This window comes from Halictus rubicundus, unplaced genomic scaffold, assembly GCF_050948215.1.
Source record: "Halictus rubicundus isolate RS-2024b unplaced genomic scaffold, iyHalRubi1_principal scaffold0077, whole genome shotgun sequence".
NCBI classification, from domain to species: Eukaryota; Metazoa; Arthropoda; class Insecta; order Hymenoptera; family Halictidae; genus Halictus; species Halictus rubicundus.
Window position 1 is genome coordinate 119,656 of NW_027488618.1, and position 18,295 is coordinate 137,950.

Genomic DNA, 18,295 nt, shown 5'->3' on the forward strand with positions numbered 1-18,295 from the left:
TCCTATCCTATCCTCTATCCTATCCTATCTTCTATCCTATCCTATCCTCTATCCTATCAAATCCCCTATCCTATTCTCTATCCTATCCTATCCTGTTTCCTATCCAATCCTCTATCCTATCCTATCCTCTATCCTATCCTATTATCTATCATCAATCCTATCCTTTCCTGTATCCTATCCAATCCTCTATCCTATCCTATCCTCTATCCTATCCTATCCTATCCTCTATCCTATCCTATCCTATCCTCTATCCTATCCTATCCTCTATCCTATCCTATCGTCTATCCTATCCTCTATCCTATCCTATCCTCTATCCTATCCTATCCTCTATCCTATCCTATCCTCTATCCTATCCTATCCTCTATCCTATCCTATCCTCTATCCTATCCTATCCTCTATCCTATCCTATCCTCTATCCTATCCTGTCCTCTATCCTATCCTATCCTCTATCCTATCCCATCCTCTATCCTATCCTATCCTCTATCATATCCTATCCTCTATCCTATCCTCTATTCTATCCTAACCTCTATCCTATCCTATCCACTATCCTATCCTATCCTCTATCCTATCCTATCTTCTATCCTATCCTATCTTCTATCCTATCCTATCCTCTATCCTATCCTATCGTCTATCCTATCCTATCCTCTACCCTATCCTCTATCCTATCCTATCCTCTATCCTATCCTATCCCTTATGCCATCCTATCCTCTATCCTATCCTATCTTCCATCCTATCCTATCCTCTATCCTATCAAATCCCCTATCCTATCAAATCCTCTATCCTATCCTCTATCCTATCCTATCCTCTATCCTATCCTATCCTATCCTCTATCGTATCAAATCCCATATCCTATCCTATCCTATCCTCTATCCTATCCTATCTTCTATCCTATCCTATCCTCTATCCTATCCTTTTCCACTATCCTACCCTATCCTCTATCCTATCCTATCGTCTATCCTATCCTATCCTCTATCCTATCCTATCCGCTATCCTATCCTATCCTCTATCGTATCCTCTCTTCTATCCTATCCTATCCTCTATCCTATCAAATCCCCTATCCTATCCTCTATCCTATCCTATCCTGTATCCTATCCAATTTTCTATCCTATCCTATCATCTATCCTCAATCCTATCCTTTCCTGTATCCTATCCAAACATCTATCCTATCCTATCCTCTATCCTATCCTGTCCTCTATCCTATCCTATCCTCTATCCTATCCTCTATCCTAACCTATCCTCTATCTTATCCTATCCAATCCCCTATCCTATGCTCTATCCTATCCTACCCTCTATGATATCGTATACTCTGTCATATCCTATCCTCTATCCTATCCTATCCTCTATCCTATCCTATCCTCTATGCCATCCTATCCTCTATCCTATCCTATCTTCCATCCTATCCTATCCTCTATCCTATCAAATCCCCTATCCTATCAAATCCTCTATCCTATCCTCTATCCTATCCTCTATCCTATCCTATCCTCTATCCTATCCTATCCTCTGTCCTATCCTATCCTCTATCCTATCCTATCCTCTATCCTATCCTATCCTCTATCCTATCCTATCCTCTATCCTATCCTATCCTCCACCCTATGAAATCCCATATCCTATCATCTGTCCTATCCTATTCTCTATCCTATCCTATCCTCTACCCTATCCTATCCTCTATCCTATCCTATCCTCTATCCTATCCTCTATTCTATCCTAACCTCTATCCTATCCTATCCACTATCCTATCCTATCCTCTATCCTATCCTATCTTCTATCCTATCCTATCCTCTATCCTATCCTATCGTCTATCCTATCCTATCCTCTATCCTATCCTATCCGCTATCCTATCCTATCCTCTATCGTATCCTCTCTTCTATCCTATCCTATCCTCTATCCTATCAAATCCCCTATCCTATCCTCTATCCTATCCTATCCTGTATCCTATCCAATTTTCTATCCTATCCTATCATCTATCCTCAATCCTATCCTTTCCTGTATCCTATCCAAACATCTATCCTATCCTATCCTCTATCCTATCCTGTCCTCTATCCTATCCTATCCTCTATCCTATCCTCTATCCTAGCCTATCCTCTATCCTATCCTATCCAATCCTATCTTCTATCTTATCCTTTCCTCTATCCTATCCTTTCCTCTATCCTATCCTATCTTCTATCCTATCCTATCGTCTATCCTATCCTATCCTCTATCCTATCCTATCCTCTATCCTATCCTATCCTCTATCCTCTATCCTATCCTATCTTCTATCCTATCCAATCCTCTATCCTATCCTATCCTCTATCCTATCCTATCCTCTATCCTATCCTATCGTCAATCCTGTCCTATCCTCTATCCTATCCTATCCTCTATCCTATCCATTATCCTAGCCTATCCTCTATCCTATCCAATCCAATCCCCTATCCTATCCTCTATCCAATCCTATCCTCAATCCTATCCTTTCCTGTATCCTATCCTATCCTCTATCCTCTATCCTATGCAATCCTCTGTCCTATCCTATCCTCTATCCTATTTTATCGTGTATCCTATTCTCTATCCTATCAAATCCCCTATCCTATCCTCTGTCCTATCCTATCCTATATCCTATCCTATCCTCTATCCTATCCTATCCTCTATCCTTTCCTATCCTCTATCCTATCCTCTATCCTAGCCTATCCTCTATCCTATCCTATCCAATCCTATCTTCTATCATATCCTATCCTCTATCCTATCCTTTCCTCTATCCTATCCTATCGTCAATCCTGTCCTATCCTCTATCCTATCCTATCCTCTATCCTATCCTATCCTCTATCCTATCCTTTATCCTAGCCTATCCTCTATCCTATCCAATCCAATCCCCTATCCTATCCTCTATCCAATCCTATCCTCAATCCTATCCTTTCCTGTATCCTAGCCTATCCTCTATCCTCTATCCTATCCAATCCTCTGTCCTATCCTATCCTCTATCCTATCCTATCGTGTATCCTATCCTCTATCCTATCCTATCCTCTATCCTATCAAATTCCCTATCCTATCCTCTGTCCTATCCTATCCTCTATCCTATCCTATCCTCTATCCTATCCTATCCTCTATCCTATCCTATCCTCTATCCTATCCTATCCTCTATCCTATCCTATCCTCTATCCTATCCTATCTTCTATCCTATCCTATCCTCCACCCTATGAAATCCCATATCCTATCATCTGTCCTATCCTATCCTCTATCCAATCCTATCCTCTATCCTATCCTATCCTCTATCCTATCCTATCCTCTATCCTATCCTCTATTCTATCCTAACCTCTATCCTATCCTATCCACTATCCTATCCTATCCTCTATCCTATCCTATCTTCTATCCTATCCTATCCTCTATCCTATCCTATCGTCTATCCTATCCTATCCTCTATCCTATCCTATCCTCTATCCTATCCTATCCTGTATGCCATCCTATCCTCTATCCTATCCTATCTTCCATCCTATCCTATCCTCTATCCTATCAAATCCCCTATCCTATCCTCTGTCCTATCCTATCCTCTATCCTATCCTATCCTCTATCCTATCCTATCCTCTATCCTATCCTATCCTATCCTCTATCGTATCAAATCCCCTATCCTATCCTCTATCCAATCCTCTATCCTATCCTATCCTCTATCCTATCCTATCGTCTATCCTGTATTATCCTCTATCCTATCCTATCCTCTATCCTATCCTCTATCCTAGCCTATCCTCTATCCTATCCTATCCAATCCCCTATCCTATCCTCTATCCAATCCTATCCTCAATCCTATCCTTTCCTGTATCCTATCCTATCCTCTATCCTCTATCCTATCCAATCCTCTGTCCTATCCTATCCTCTATCCTATCAAATCCCCTATCCTATCCTCTGTCCTATCCTATCCTCTATCCTATCCTATCCTCTGTCCTATCCTATCCTCTATCCTATCAAATCCCCTATCCTATCCTCTGTCCTATCCTATCCTCTAATCCTATCCTATGCTCTATCCTATCCTATCGTCTATCCTATCCTCTATCCTATCCTCTCCTGTATCCTATCCTATCCTCTATCCTATCCTATCCTCTATCCTATCGCATCCTCTATCCTATCCTATCGTCTATCCTATCCTCTATCCTATCCTATCCTCTATCCTATCAAATCCCCTATCCTATCCTCTATCCTATCCTATCCTCTATCCTATCCTATCCTCTATCCAATGCTCTATCCTATCCTATCCTCTATCCTATTCTATCGTCTATCCTGTATTATCCGCTATCCTATCCTATCCTCTATCCTATCCTCTATCCTAGCCTATCCTCTATCCTATCCTATCCAATCCACTATCCTATCCTCTATCCAATACTATCCTCAATCCTATCCTTTCCTGTATCCTATCCTATCCTCTATCCTCTATCCTATCCAATCCTCTGTCCTATCCTATCCTCTATCCTATCAAATCCCCTATCCTATCCTCTGTCCTATCCTATCCTCTATCCTATCCTATCCTCTGTCCTATCCTATCCTCTATCCTATCAAATCCCCTATCCTATCCTCTGTCCTATCCTATCCTCTAATCCTATCCTATCCTCTATCCTATCCTATCGTCTATCCTATCCTCTATCCTATCCTATCCTCTATCCTATCCTATCCTCTATCCTATCGCATCCTCTATCCTATCCTATCGTCTATCCTATCCTCTATCCTATCCTATCCTCTATCCTATCAAATCCCCTATCCTATCCTCTATCCTATCCTATCCTCTATCCAATCCTCTATCCTATCCTATCCTCTATCCTATCCTATCGTCTATCCTGTATTATCCTCTATCCTATCCTATCCCCTATCCTATCCTATCCTCTGTCCTATCCTATCCTCTAATCCTATCCTATCCTCTATCCTATCCTATCGTCTATCCTATCCTCTATCCTATCCTCTCCTGTATCCTATCCTATCCTCTATCCTATCCTATCCTCTATCCTATCGCATCCTCTATCCTATCCTATCGTCTATCCTATCCTCTGTCCTATCCTATCCTCTAATCCTATCCTATCCTCTATCCTATCCTATCGTCTATCCTATACTATCCCCTATCCTATCCTATCCTCTGTCCTATCCTATCCTCTAATCCTATCCTGTCCTCTATCCTATCCTATCGTCTATCCTATCCTCTATCCTATCCTCTCCTGTATCCTATCCTATCCTCCATCCTATCAAATCCCCTATCCTATCCTCTGTCCTATCCTATCCTCTATCCTATCCTATCCTCTGTCCTATCCTATCCTCTATCCAATCAAATCCCCTATCCTATCCTCTGTCCTATCCTATCCTCTAATCCTATCCTATCCTCTATCCTATCCTATCGTCTATCCTATCCTCTATCCTATCCTATCCCCTATCTAATCCTATCCTCAATCCTATCCTTTCCTGTATCCTATCCTATCCTGTATCCTCTACCCTATCATATCCTCTATCCTATTCTATCCTCTATCCTATCCTATCGTCTTTCCTATCCTCTATCCTATCCTATAGTCTATCCTATCCTCTATCCTATCCTATCCTCTATCCTATCCTATCCTCTATCCTATCCTATCCTATATCCTATCCTATCCTATCCTATCCTCTATCCTATCCTATCGTCAATCCTGTCCTATCCTCTATCCTATCCTATCCTCTATCCAATCCTTTATCCTAGCCTATCCTCTATCCTATCCAATCCAATCCCCTATCCTATCCTCCATCCAATCCTATCCTCAATCCTATCCTATCGTCTATCCTGTATTATCCTCTATCCTATCCTATCCTCTATCCTATCCTCTATCCTAGCCTATCCTCTATCCTATACTATCCAATCCCCTATCCTATCCTCTATCCAATACTATCCTCAATCCTATCCTTTCCTGTATCCTATCCTATCCTCTATCCTCTATCCTATCCAATCCTCTGTCCTATCCTATCCTCTATCCTATCAAATCCCCTATACTATCCTCTGTCCTATCCTATCCTCTAATCCTATCCTATCCTCTATCCTATCCTATCGTCTATCCTATCCTCTATCCTATCCTATCCCCTATCCAATCCTATCCTCAATCCTATCCTTTCCTGTATCGTATCCTATCCTGTATCCTCTACCCTATCATATCCTCTATCCTATTCTATCCTCTATCCTATCCTATCGTCTATCCTATCCTCTATCCTATCCTATCGTCTATCCTATCCTCTATCCTATCCTATCCTCTATCCTATCCTATCCTCTATCCTATCCTCTCCTGTATCCTATCCTATCCTCTATCCTATCCTATCCTCTATCCTATCCTATCCTCTATCCTATCCTATCCTCTATCCTATCCTATCCTATCCTCTATCCTATCCTATCGTCAATCCTGTCCTATCCTCTATCCTATCCTATCCTCTATCCTATCCTTTATCCTAGCCTATCCTCTATCCTATCCAATCCAATCCCCTATCCTATCCTCTATCCAATCCTATCCTCAATCCTATCCTTTCCTGTATCCTATCCTATCCTCTATCCTCTATCCTATCCAATTCTCTATCCTATCCTATCCTCTATCCTATCCTATCCTCTATCCTATCCTATCCTATATCCTATCCTATCCTATCCTATCCTCTATCCTATCCTATCGTCAATCCTGTCCTATCCTCTATCCTATCCTATCCTCTATCCAATCCTTTATCCTAGCCTATCCTCTATCCTATCCAATCCAATCCCCTATCCTATCCTCCATCCAATCCTATCCTCAATCCTATCCTATCGTCTATCCTGTATTATCCTCTATCCTATCCTATCCTCTATCCTATCCTCTATCCTAGCCTATCCTCTATCCTATACTATCCAATCCCCTATCCTATCCTCTATCCAATACTATCCTCAATCCTATCCTTTCCTGTATCCTATCCTATCCTCTATCCTATCCTATCCTATCCTATCCTCTATCCTATCCTTTCCACTATCCTATCCTATCCTCTATCCTATCCTATCGTCTATCCTATCCTATCCTCTATCCTATCCTATCGTCTATCCTATCCTCTATCCTATCCTATCCCCTATCCAATCCTATCCTCAATCCTATCCTTTCCTGTATCGTATCCTATCCTGTATCCTCTACCCTATCATATCCTCTATCCTATTCTATCCTCTATCCTATCCTATCGTCTATCCTATCCTCTATCCTATCCTATCGTCTATCCTATCCTCTATCCTATCCTATCCTCTATCCTATCCTATCCTCTATCCTATCCTCTCCTGTATCCTATCCTATCCTCTATCCTATCCTATCCTCTATCCTATCCTATCCTCTATCCTATCCTATCCTCTATCCTATCCTATCCTATCCTCTATCCTATCCTATCGTCAATCCTGTCCTATCCTCTATCCTATCCTATCCTCTATCCTATCCTTTATCCTAGCCTATCCTCTATCCTATCCAATCCAATCCCCTATCCTATCCTCTATCCAATCCTATCCTCAATCCTATCCTTTCCTGTATCCTATCCTATCCTCTATCCTCTATCCTATCCAATTCTCTGTCCTATCCTATCCTCTATCATATCCTATCGTGTATCCTATCCTCTATCCTATCAAATCCCCTATTCTATCCTCTATCCTATCAAATCCTCTATCCTATCCTCTCCTCTATCCTATCCAATCCTCTATCCTATCCTATCCTCTATCCTATCCTATCCTCTATCCTATCCTATCGTCAATCCTGTCCTATCCTCTACCCTATCCTGTCCTCTATCCTATCCTTTATCCTATCCTATCCTCTATCCTATCCTATCGTCTATCCTATCCTATCCTCTATCCTATCCTATCCGCTATCCTATCCTATCCTCTATCGTATCCTCTCTTCTATCCTATCCTATCCTCTATCCTATCAAATCCCCTATCCTATCCTCTATCCTATCCTATCCTGTATCCTATCCAATTTTCTATCCTATCCTATCATCTATCCTCAATCCTCTCCTTTCCTGTATCCTATCCAAACATCTATCCTATCCTATCCTCTATCCTATCCTGTCCTCTATCCTATCCTATCCTCTATCCTATCCTCTATCCTAGCCTATCCTCTATCCTATCCTATCCAATCCTATCTTCTATCTTATCCTTTCCTCTATCCTATCCTTTCCTCTATCCTATCCTATCTTCTATCCTATCCTATCGTCTATCCTATCCTATCCTCTATCCTATCCTATCCTCTATCCTATCCTATCCTCTATCCTATCCTATCTTCTATCCTATCCATCCTCTATCCTATCCTATCCTCTATCCTATCCTATCCTCTATCCTATCCTATCGTCAATCCTGTCCTATCCTCTATCCTATCCTATCCTCTATCCTATCCATTATCCTAGCCTATCCTCTATCCTATCCAATCCAATCCCCTATCCTATCCTCTATCCAATCCTATCCTCAATCCTATCCTTTCCTGTATCCTATCCTATCCTCTATCCTCTATCCTATGCAATCCTCTGTCCTATCCTATCCTCTATCCTATTTTATCGTGTATCCTATTCTCTATCCTATCAAATCCCCTATCCTATCCTCTGTCCTATCCTATCCTATATCCTATCCTATCCTCTATCCTATCCTATCCTCTATCCTTTCCTATCCTCTATCCTATCCTCTATCCTAGCCTATCCTCTATCCTATCCTATCCAATCCTATCTTCTATCATATCCTATCCTCTATCCTATCCTTTCCTCTATCCTATCCTATCGTCAATCCTGTCCTATCCTCTATCCTATCCTATCCTCTATCCTATCCTTTATCCTAGCCTATCCTCTATCCTATCCAATCCAATCCCCTATCCTATCCTCTATCCAATCCTATCCTCAATCCTATCCTTTCCTGTATCCTAGCCTATCCTCTATCCTCTATCCTATCCAATCCTCTGTCCTATCCTATCCTCTATCCTATCCTATCGTGTATCCTATCCTCTATCCTATCCTATCCTCTATCCTATCAAATTCCCTATCCTATCCTCTGTCCTATCCTATCCTCTATCCTATCCTATCCTCTATCCTATCCTATCCTCTATCCTATCCTATCCTCTATCCTATCCTATCCTCTATCCTATCCTATCTTCTATCCTATCCTATCCTCCACCCTATGAAATCCCATATCCTATCATCTGTCCTATCCTATCCTCTATCCTATCCTATCCTCTATCCTATCCTATCCTCTATCCTATCCTATCCTCTATCCTATCCTCTATTCTATCCTAAACTCTATCCTATCCTATCCACTATCCTATCCTATCCTCTATCCTATCCTATCTTCTATCCTATCCTATCCTCTATCCTATCCTATCGTCTATCCTATCCTATCCTCTATCCTATCCTATCCTCTATCCTATCCTATCCTCTATGCCATCCTATCCTCTATCCTATCCTATCTTCCATCCTATCCTATCCTCTATCCTATCAAATCCCCTATCCTATCCTCTGTCCTATCCTATCCTCTATCCTATCCTATCCTCTATCCTATCCTATCCTCTATCCTATCCTATCCTATCCTCTATCGTATCAAATCCCCTATCCTATCCTCTATCCTATCCTATCCTCTATCCTATCCTATCCTCTATCCTATCCTATCCTCTATCCTATCCTATCCTCTATCCTATCCTATCTTCTATCCTATCGTATCCTCTATCCTATCCTATCGTCTATCCTATCCTCTATCCTATCCTATCCTCTATCCTATCAAATCCCCTATCCTATCCTCTATCCAATCCTCTATCCTATCCTATCCTCTATCCTATCCTATCGTCTATCCTGTATTATCCTCTATCCTATCCTATCTTCCATCCTATCCTATCCTCTATCCTATCAAATCCCCTATCCTATCCTCTGTCCTATCCTATCCTCTATCCTATCCTATCCTCTATCCTATCCTATCCTCTATCCTATCCTATCTTCTATCCTATCGTATCCTCTATCCTATCCTATCGTCTATCCTATCCTCTATCCTATCCTATCATCTATCCTATCAAATCCCCTATCCTATCCTCTATCCAATCCTCTATCCTATCCTATCCTCTATCCTATCCTATCGTCTATCCTGTATTATCCTCTATCCTATCCTATCCTCTATCCTATCCTCTATCCTAGCCTATCCTCTATCCTATCCTATCCAATCCCCTATCCTATCCTCTATCCAATCCTATCCTCAATCCTATCCTTTCCTGTATCCTATCCTATCCTCTATCCTCTATCCTATCCAATCCTCTGTCCTATCCTATCCTCTATCCTATCAAATCCCCTATCCTATCCTCTGTCCTATCCTATCCTCTATCCTATCCTATCCTCTGTCCTATCCTATCCTCTAATCCTATCCTATGCTCTATCCTATCCTATCGTCTATCCTATCCTCTATCCTATCTTCTCCTGTATCCTATCCTATCCTCTATCCTATCCTATCCTCTATCCTATCGCATCCTCTATCCTATCCTATCGTCTATCCTATCCTCTATCCTATCGCATCCTCTATCCTATCCTATCGTCTATCCTATCCTCTATCCTATCCTTTCCTCTATCCTATCAAATCCCCTATCCTATCCTCTATCCTATCCTATCCTCTATCCAATGCTCTATCCTATCCTATCCTCTATCCTATTCTATCGTCTATCCTGTATTATCCTCTATCCTATCCTATCCTCTATCCTATCCTCTATCCTAGCCTATCCTCTATCCTATCCTATCCAATCCACTATCCTATCCTCTATCCAATACTATCCTCAATCCTATCCTTTCCTGTATCCTATCCTATCCTCTATCCTCTATCCTATCCAATCCTCTGTCCTATCCTATCCTCTATCCTATCAAATCCCCTATCCTATCCTCTGTCCTATCCTATCCTCTATCCTATCCTATCCTCTGTCCTATCCTATCCTCTATCCTATCAAATCCCCTATCCTATCCTCTGTCCTATCCTATCCTCTAATCCTATCCTATCCTCTATCCTATCCTATCGTCTATCCTATCCTCTATCCTATCCTATCCTCTATCCTATCGCATCCTCTATCCTATCCTATCGTCTATCCTATCCTCTATCCTATCCTATCCTCTATCCTATCAAATCCCCTATCCTATCCTCTATCCTATCCTATCCTCTATCCAATCCTCTATCCTATCCTATCCTCTATCCTATCCTATCGTCTATCCTGTATTATCCTCTATCCTATCCTATCCCCTATCCTATCCTATCCTCTGTCCTATCCTATCCTCTAATCCTATCCTATCCTCTATCCTATCCTATCGTCTATCCTATCCTCTATCCTATCCTCTCCTGTATCCTATCCTATCCTCTATCCTATCCTATCCTCTATCCTATCGCATCCTCTATCCTATCCTATCGTCTATCCTATCCTCTGTCCTATCCTATCCTCTAATCCTATCCTATCCTCTATCCTATCCTATCGTCTATCCTATCCTCTATCCTATCCTATCCCCTATCCTATCCTATCCTCTGTCCTATCCTATCCTCTAATCCTATCCTGTCCTCTATCCTATCCTATCGTCTATCCTATCCTCTATCCTATCCTCTCCTGTATCCTATCCTATCCTCTATCCTATCAAATCCCCTATCCTATCCTCTGTCCTATCCTATCCTCTATCCTATCCTATCCTCTGTCCTATCCTATCCTCTATCCTATCAAATCCCCTATCCTATCCTCTGTCCTATCCTATCCTCTAATCCTATCCTATCCTCTATCCTATCCTATCGTCTATCCTATCCTCTATCCTATCCTATCCCCTATCCAATCCTATCCTCAATCCTATCCTTTCCTGTATCCTATCCTATCCTGTATCCTCTACCCTATCATATCCTCTATCCTATTCTATCCTCTATCCTATCCTATCGTCTATCCTATCCTCTATCCTATCCTATAGTCTATCCTATCCTCTATCCTATCCTATCCTCTATCCTATCCTATCCTCTATCCTATCCTATCCTATATCCTATCCTATCCTATCCTATCCTCTATCCTATCCTATCGTCAATCCTGTCCTATCCTCTATCCTATCCTATCCTCTATCCAATCCTTTATCCTAGCCTATCCTCTATCCTATCCAATCCAATCCCCTATCCTATCCTCCATCCAATCCTATCCTCAATCCTATCCTATCGTCTATCCTGTATTATCCTCTATCCTATCCTATCCTCTATCCTATCCTCTATCCTAGCCTATCCTCTATCCTATACTATCCAATCCCCTATCCTATCCTCTATCCAATACTATCCTCAATCCTATCCTTTCCTGTATCCTATCCTATCCTCTATCCTCTATCCTATCCAATCCTCTGTCCTATCCTATCCTCTATCCTATCAAATCCCCTATACTATCCTCTGTCCTATCCTATCCTCTAATCCTATCCTATCCTCTATCCTATCCTATCGTCTATCCTATCCTCTATCCTATCCTATCCCCTATCCAATCCTATCCTCAATCCTATCCTTTCCTGTATCGTATCCTATCCTGTATCCTCTACCCTATCATATCCTCTATCCTATTCTATCCTCTATCCTATCCTATCGTCTATCCTATCCTCTATCCTATCCTATCGTCTATCCTATCCTCTATCCTATCCTATCCTCTATCCTATCCTATCCTCTATCCTATCCTCTCCTGTATCCTATCCTATCCTCTATCCTATCCTATCCTCTATCCTATCCTATCCTCTATCCTATCCTCTCCTGTATCCTATCCTATCCTCTATCCTATCCTATCCTCTATCCTATCCTATCCTCTATCCTATCCTATCCTATCCTCTATCCTATCCTATCGTCAATCCTGTCCTATCCTCTATCCTATCCTCTCCTCTATCCTATCCAATCCTCTATCCTATCCTATCCTCTATCCTATCCTATCCTCTATCCTATCCTATCGTCAATCCTGTCCTATCCTCTACCCTATCCTGTCCTCTATCCTATCCTTTATCCTAGCCTATCCTCTATCCTATCCAATCCAATCCCCTATCCTATCCTCTATCCAATCCTATCCTCAATCCTATCCTTTCCTGTATCCTTTCCTATCCTCTATCCTCTATCCTATCCAATCCTCTGTCCTATCCTATCCTCTATCCTATCCTATCGTGTATCCTATTCTCTATCCTATCAAATCCCCTATCCTATCCTCTGTCCTATCCTATCCTCTATCCTATCCTATCCTCTATCCTATCCTATCCAATCCCCTATCCTATCCTCTATCCAATCCTATCCTCAATCCTATCCTTTCCTGTATCCTATCCTATCCTCTATCCTCTATCCTATCCAATCCTCTGTCCTATCCTATCCTCTATCCTATCAAATCCCCTATCCTATCCTCTGTCCTATCCTATCCCCTATCCTATCCTATCCTCTATAATATCGTACACTCTATCCTATAATATCGTCTATCCGATCCTATTCTTTATCCTATCCTCTATCCTATCCTCTATCCTATCCTATTCTCTATCCTTTCCTATCCTCTATCCTATCCTATCTTCTATCCTATCCTATCCTCTATCCTATCCTATCGTCTATCCTATCCTATCCTCTATCCTATCCTATCCTATCCTCTATCGTATCAAATCCCATATCCTATCCTCTATCCTATCCTATCCTATCCTATCCTCTATCCTATCCTATCCTATCCTATCCTCTATCCTATCCTATCTTCTATCCTATCCTATCCTCTATCCTATCCTTTCCACTATCCTATCCTATCCTCTATCCTATCCTATCGTCTATCCTATCCTATCCTCTATCCTATCCTATCATCTATCCTCAATCCTATCCTTTCCTGTATAATATCCAAACATCTATCCTATCCTATCCTCTATCCTATCCTATCCTCTATCCTATCCAATCCTCTATCCTATCCTATCATCTATCCTCAATCCTATCCTTTCCTGTATCCTATCCATTCCTCTATCCTATCCTGTCCTCTATCCTATCCTATCCTCTATCCCATCCTATCCTCTATCCTATCCTCTATCCTATCCTATCCTCTATCCTATCATATCTTCTATCCTATCCGATCCTCTATCCTATCCTCTATCCTATCCTATCCGATCCTCTATCCTATCCTCTATCCTATCCTATCCTCTATCCTATCCTATCATCTATCCTCAATCCTATCCTTTCCTGTATCCTATCAATTCCTCTATCCTATCCTGTCCTCTATCCTATCCTATCCTCTATCCCATCCTATCCTCTATCCTATCCTCTATCCTATCCTATCCTCTATCCTATCCTATCTTCTATCCTATCGTATCCTCTATCCTATCCTATCGTCTATCCTATTCTCTATCCTATCCTATCCTCTATCCTATCAAATCCCCTATCCTATCCTCTATCCTATCCTATCCTCTATCCAATCCTCTATCCTATCCTATCCTCTATCATATCCTATCGTCTATCCTGTATTATCCTCTATCCTATCCTATCCTCTATCCTATCCTCTATCCTAGCCTATCCTCTATCCTATCCTATCCTCTATCCTATCCTATCCTCTATCCTATCCTATCCTCTATCCTATCCTATCCTCTATCCTATCCTATCCTCTATCCTATCCTATCCTCTATCCTATCCTATCCTCTATCCTATCCTATCGTCTATCCTATCGTCTATCCTCTCCTCTATCCTATCCTCTATCCTATCCTATCCTATATCCTATCCTATCCTCTATCCTATCCTATCTTCTATCCTATCCTATCCTCTATCCTATCAAATCCCCTATCCTATTCTCTATCCTATCCTATCCTGTTTCCTATCCAATCCTCTATCCTATCCTATTATCTATCCTATCCTATTATCTATCATCAATCCTATCCTTTCCTGTATCCTATCCAATCCTCTATCCTATCCTATCCTCTATCCTATCCTATCCTATCCTCTATCCTATCCTATCCTATCCTCTATCCTATCCTATCGTCTATCCTATCCTCTATCCTATCCTATCCTCTATCCTATCCTATCCTCTATCCTATCCTATCCTCTATCCTATCCTATCCTCTATCCTATCCTATCCTCTATCCTATCCTATCCTCTATCCTATCCTATCCTCTATCCTATCCTGTCCTCTATCCTATCCTATCCTCTATCCTATCCCATCCTCTATCCTATCCTATCCTCTATCATATCCTATCCTCTATCCTATCCTCTATTCTATCCTAACCTCTATCCTATCCTATCCACTATCCTATCCTATCCTCTATCCTATCCTATCTTCTATCCTATCCTATCCTATCCTCTATCGTATCAAATCCCCTATCCTATCCTATCCTATCCTCTATCCTATCCTATCTTCTATCCTATCCTATCCTCTATCCTATCCTTTTCCACTATCCTACCCTATCCTCTATCCTATCCTATCGTCTATCCTATCCTATCCTCTATCCTATCCTATCCGCTATCCTATCCTATCCTCTATCGTATCCTCTCTTCTATCCTATCCTATCCTCTATCCTATCAAATCCCCTATCCTATCCTCTATCCTATCCTATCCTGTATCCTATCCAATTTTCTATCCTATCCTATCATCTATCCTCAATCCTATCCTTTCCTGTATCCTATCCAAACATCTATCCTATCCTATCCTCTATCCTATCCTGTCCTCTATCCTATCCTATCCTCTATCCTATCCTCTATCCTAGCTTATCCTCTATCCTATCCTATCCAATCCTATCTTCTATCTTATCCTTTCCTCTATCCTATCCTTTCCTCTATCCTTTCCTATCTTCTATCCTATCCTATCGTCTATCCTATCCTATCCTCTATCCTATCCTATCCTCTATCCTATCCTATCCTCTATCCTATCCTATCTTCTATCCTATCCAATCCTCTATCCTATCCTATCCTCTATCCTATCCTATCCTCTATCCTATCCTATCGTCAATCCTGTCCTATCCTCTATCCTATCCTATCCTCTATCCTATCCATTATCCTAGCCTATCCTATATCCTATCCAATCCAATCCCCTATCCTATCCTCTATCCAATCCTATCCTCAATCCTATCCTTTCCTGTATCCTATCCTATCCTCTATCCTCTATCCTATCCAATCCTCTGTCCTATCCTATCCTCTATCCTATTTTATCGTGTATCCTATTCTCTATCCTATCAAATCCCCTATCCTATCCTCTGTCCTATCCTATCCTATATCCTATCCTATCCTCTATCCTATCCTATCCTCTATCCTTTCCTATCCTCTATCCTATCCTCTATCCTAGCCTATCCTCTATCCTATCCTATCCAATCCTATCTTCTATCATATCCTATCCTCTATCCTATCCTTTCCTCTATCCTATCCTATCGTCAATCCTGTCCTATCCTCTATCCTATCCTATCCTCTATCCTATCCTTTATCCTAGCCTATCCTCTATCCTATCCAATCCAATCCCCTATCCTATCCTCTATCCAATCCTATCCTCAATCCTATCCTTTCCTGTATCCTAGCCTATCCTCTATCCTCTATCCTATCCAATCCTCTGTCCTATCCTATCCTCTATCCTATCCTATCGTGTATCCTATCCTCTATCCTATCCTATCCTCTATCCTATCAAATTCCCTATCCTATCCTCTGTCCTATCCTATCCTCTATCCTATCCTATCCTCTATCCTATCCTATCCTCTATCCTATCCTATCCTCTATCCTATCCTATCCTCTATCCTATCCTATCCTCTATCCTATCCTATCTTCTATCCTATCCTATCCTCCACCCTATGAAATCCCATATCCTATCATCTGTCCTATCCTATCCTCTATCCTATCCTATCCTCTAACCTATCCTATCCTCTATCCTATCCTATCCTCTATCCTATCCTATCCTCTATCCTATCCTATCCTCTATCCTATCCTCTATTCTATCCTAACCTCTATCCTATCCTATCCACTATCCTATCCTATCCTCTATCCTATCCTATCTTCTATCCTATCCTATCCTCTATCCTATCCTATCCTCTATCCTATCCTATCCTCTATCCTATCCTATCCTCTATCCTATCCTATCCTCTATCCTATCCTATCCTCTATCCTATCCTATCCTCTATCCTATCGTATCCTCTATCCTATCCTATCCTCTATCCTATCCTCTATCCTATCCTATCCTCTATCCTATCCTATCCTCTATCCTATCAAATCCCCTATCGTGTCCTCCATCATATCCTATCCTCTATCCTATCCTATTCTCTATCCTATCCTATCCTCTATCCTATCAAATCCCCTATCCTATCCTCTGTCCTTTCCTATCCTCTATCCTATCCTATCCTCTATCATATCCTATCCTCTATCCTATCCTATCCTCTATCCTATCCTATCCTCTATCCTATCCTATCCTCTATCCTATCCTATCCTCTATCCTATCCTATCCTCTATCCTATCCTATCCTCTATCCTATCCTATCCTCTATCCTATCCTATCCTCTATCCTATCCTATCCTCTATCCTATCCAATCCTCTATCCTATCCTATCCTCTATCCTATCCTATCCTATCCTCTATCCTATCCTATCCTCTATCCTATCCTATCGTCTATCCTATCCTCTATCCTATCCTATCCTCTATCCTATCCTATCCTCTATCCTATCCTTTCCTGTATCCTATCCAAACATCTATCCTATCCTATCCTCTATCCTATCCTGTCCTCTATCCTATCCTATCCTCTATCCTATCCTCTATCCTAGCCTATCCTCTATCCTATCCTCTCCAATCCTATCTTCTATCTTATCCTTTCCTCTATCCTATCCTTTCCTCTATCCTATCCTATCTTCTATCCTATCCTATCGTCTATCCTATCCTATCCTCTATCCTATCCTATCCTCTATCCTATCCTATCCTCTATCCTATCCTATCTTCTATCCTATCCAATCCTCTATCCTATCCTATCCTCTATCCTATCCTATCATCTATCCTATCCTATCGTCAATCCTGTCCTATCCTCTATCCTATCCTATCCTCTATCCTATCCATTATCCTAGCCTATCCTATATCCTATCCAATCCAATCCCCTATCCTATCCTCTATCCAATCCTATCCTCAATCCTATCCTTTCCTGTATCCTATCCTATCCTCTATCCTCTATCCTATCCAATCCTCTGTCCTATCCTATCCTCTATCCTATTTTATCGTGTATCCTATTCTCTATCCTATCAAATCCCCTATCCTATCCTCTGTCCTATCCTATCCTATATCCTATCCTATCCTCTATCCTATCCTATCCTCTATCCTTTCCTATCCTCTATCCTATCCTCTATCCTAGCCTATCCTCTATCCTATCCTATCCAATCCTATCTTCTATCATATCCTATCCTCTATCC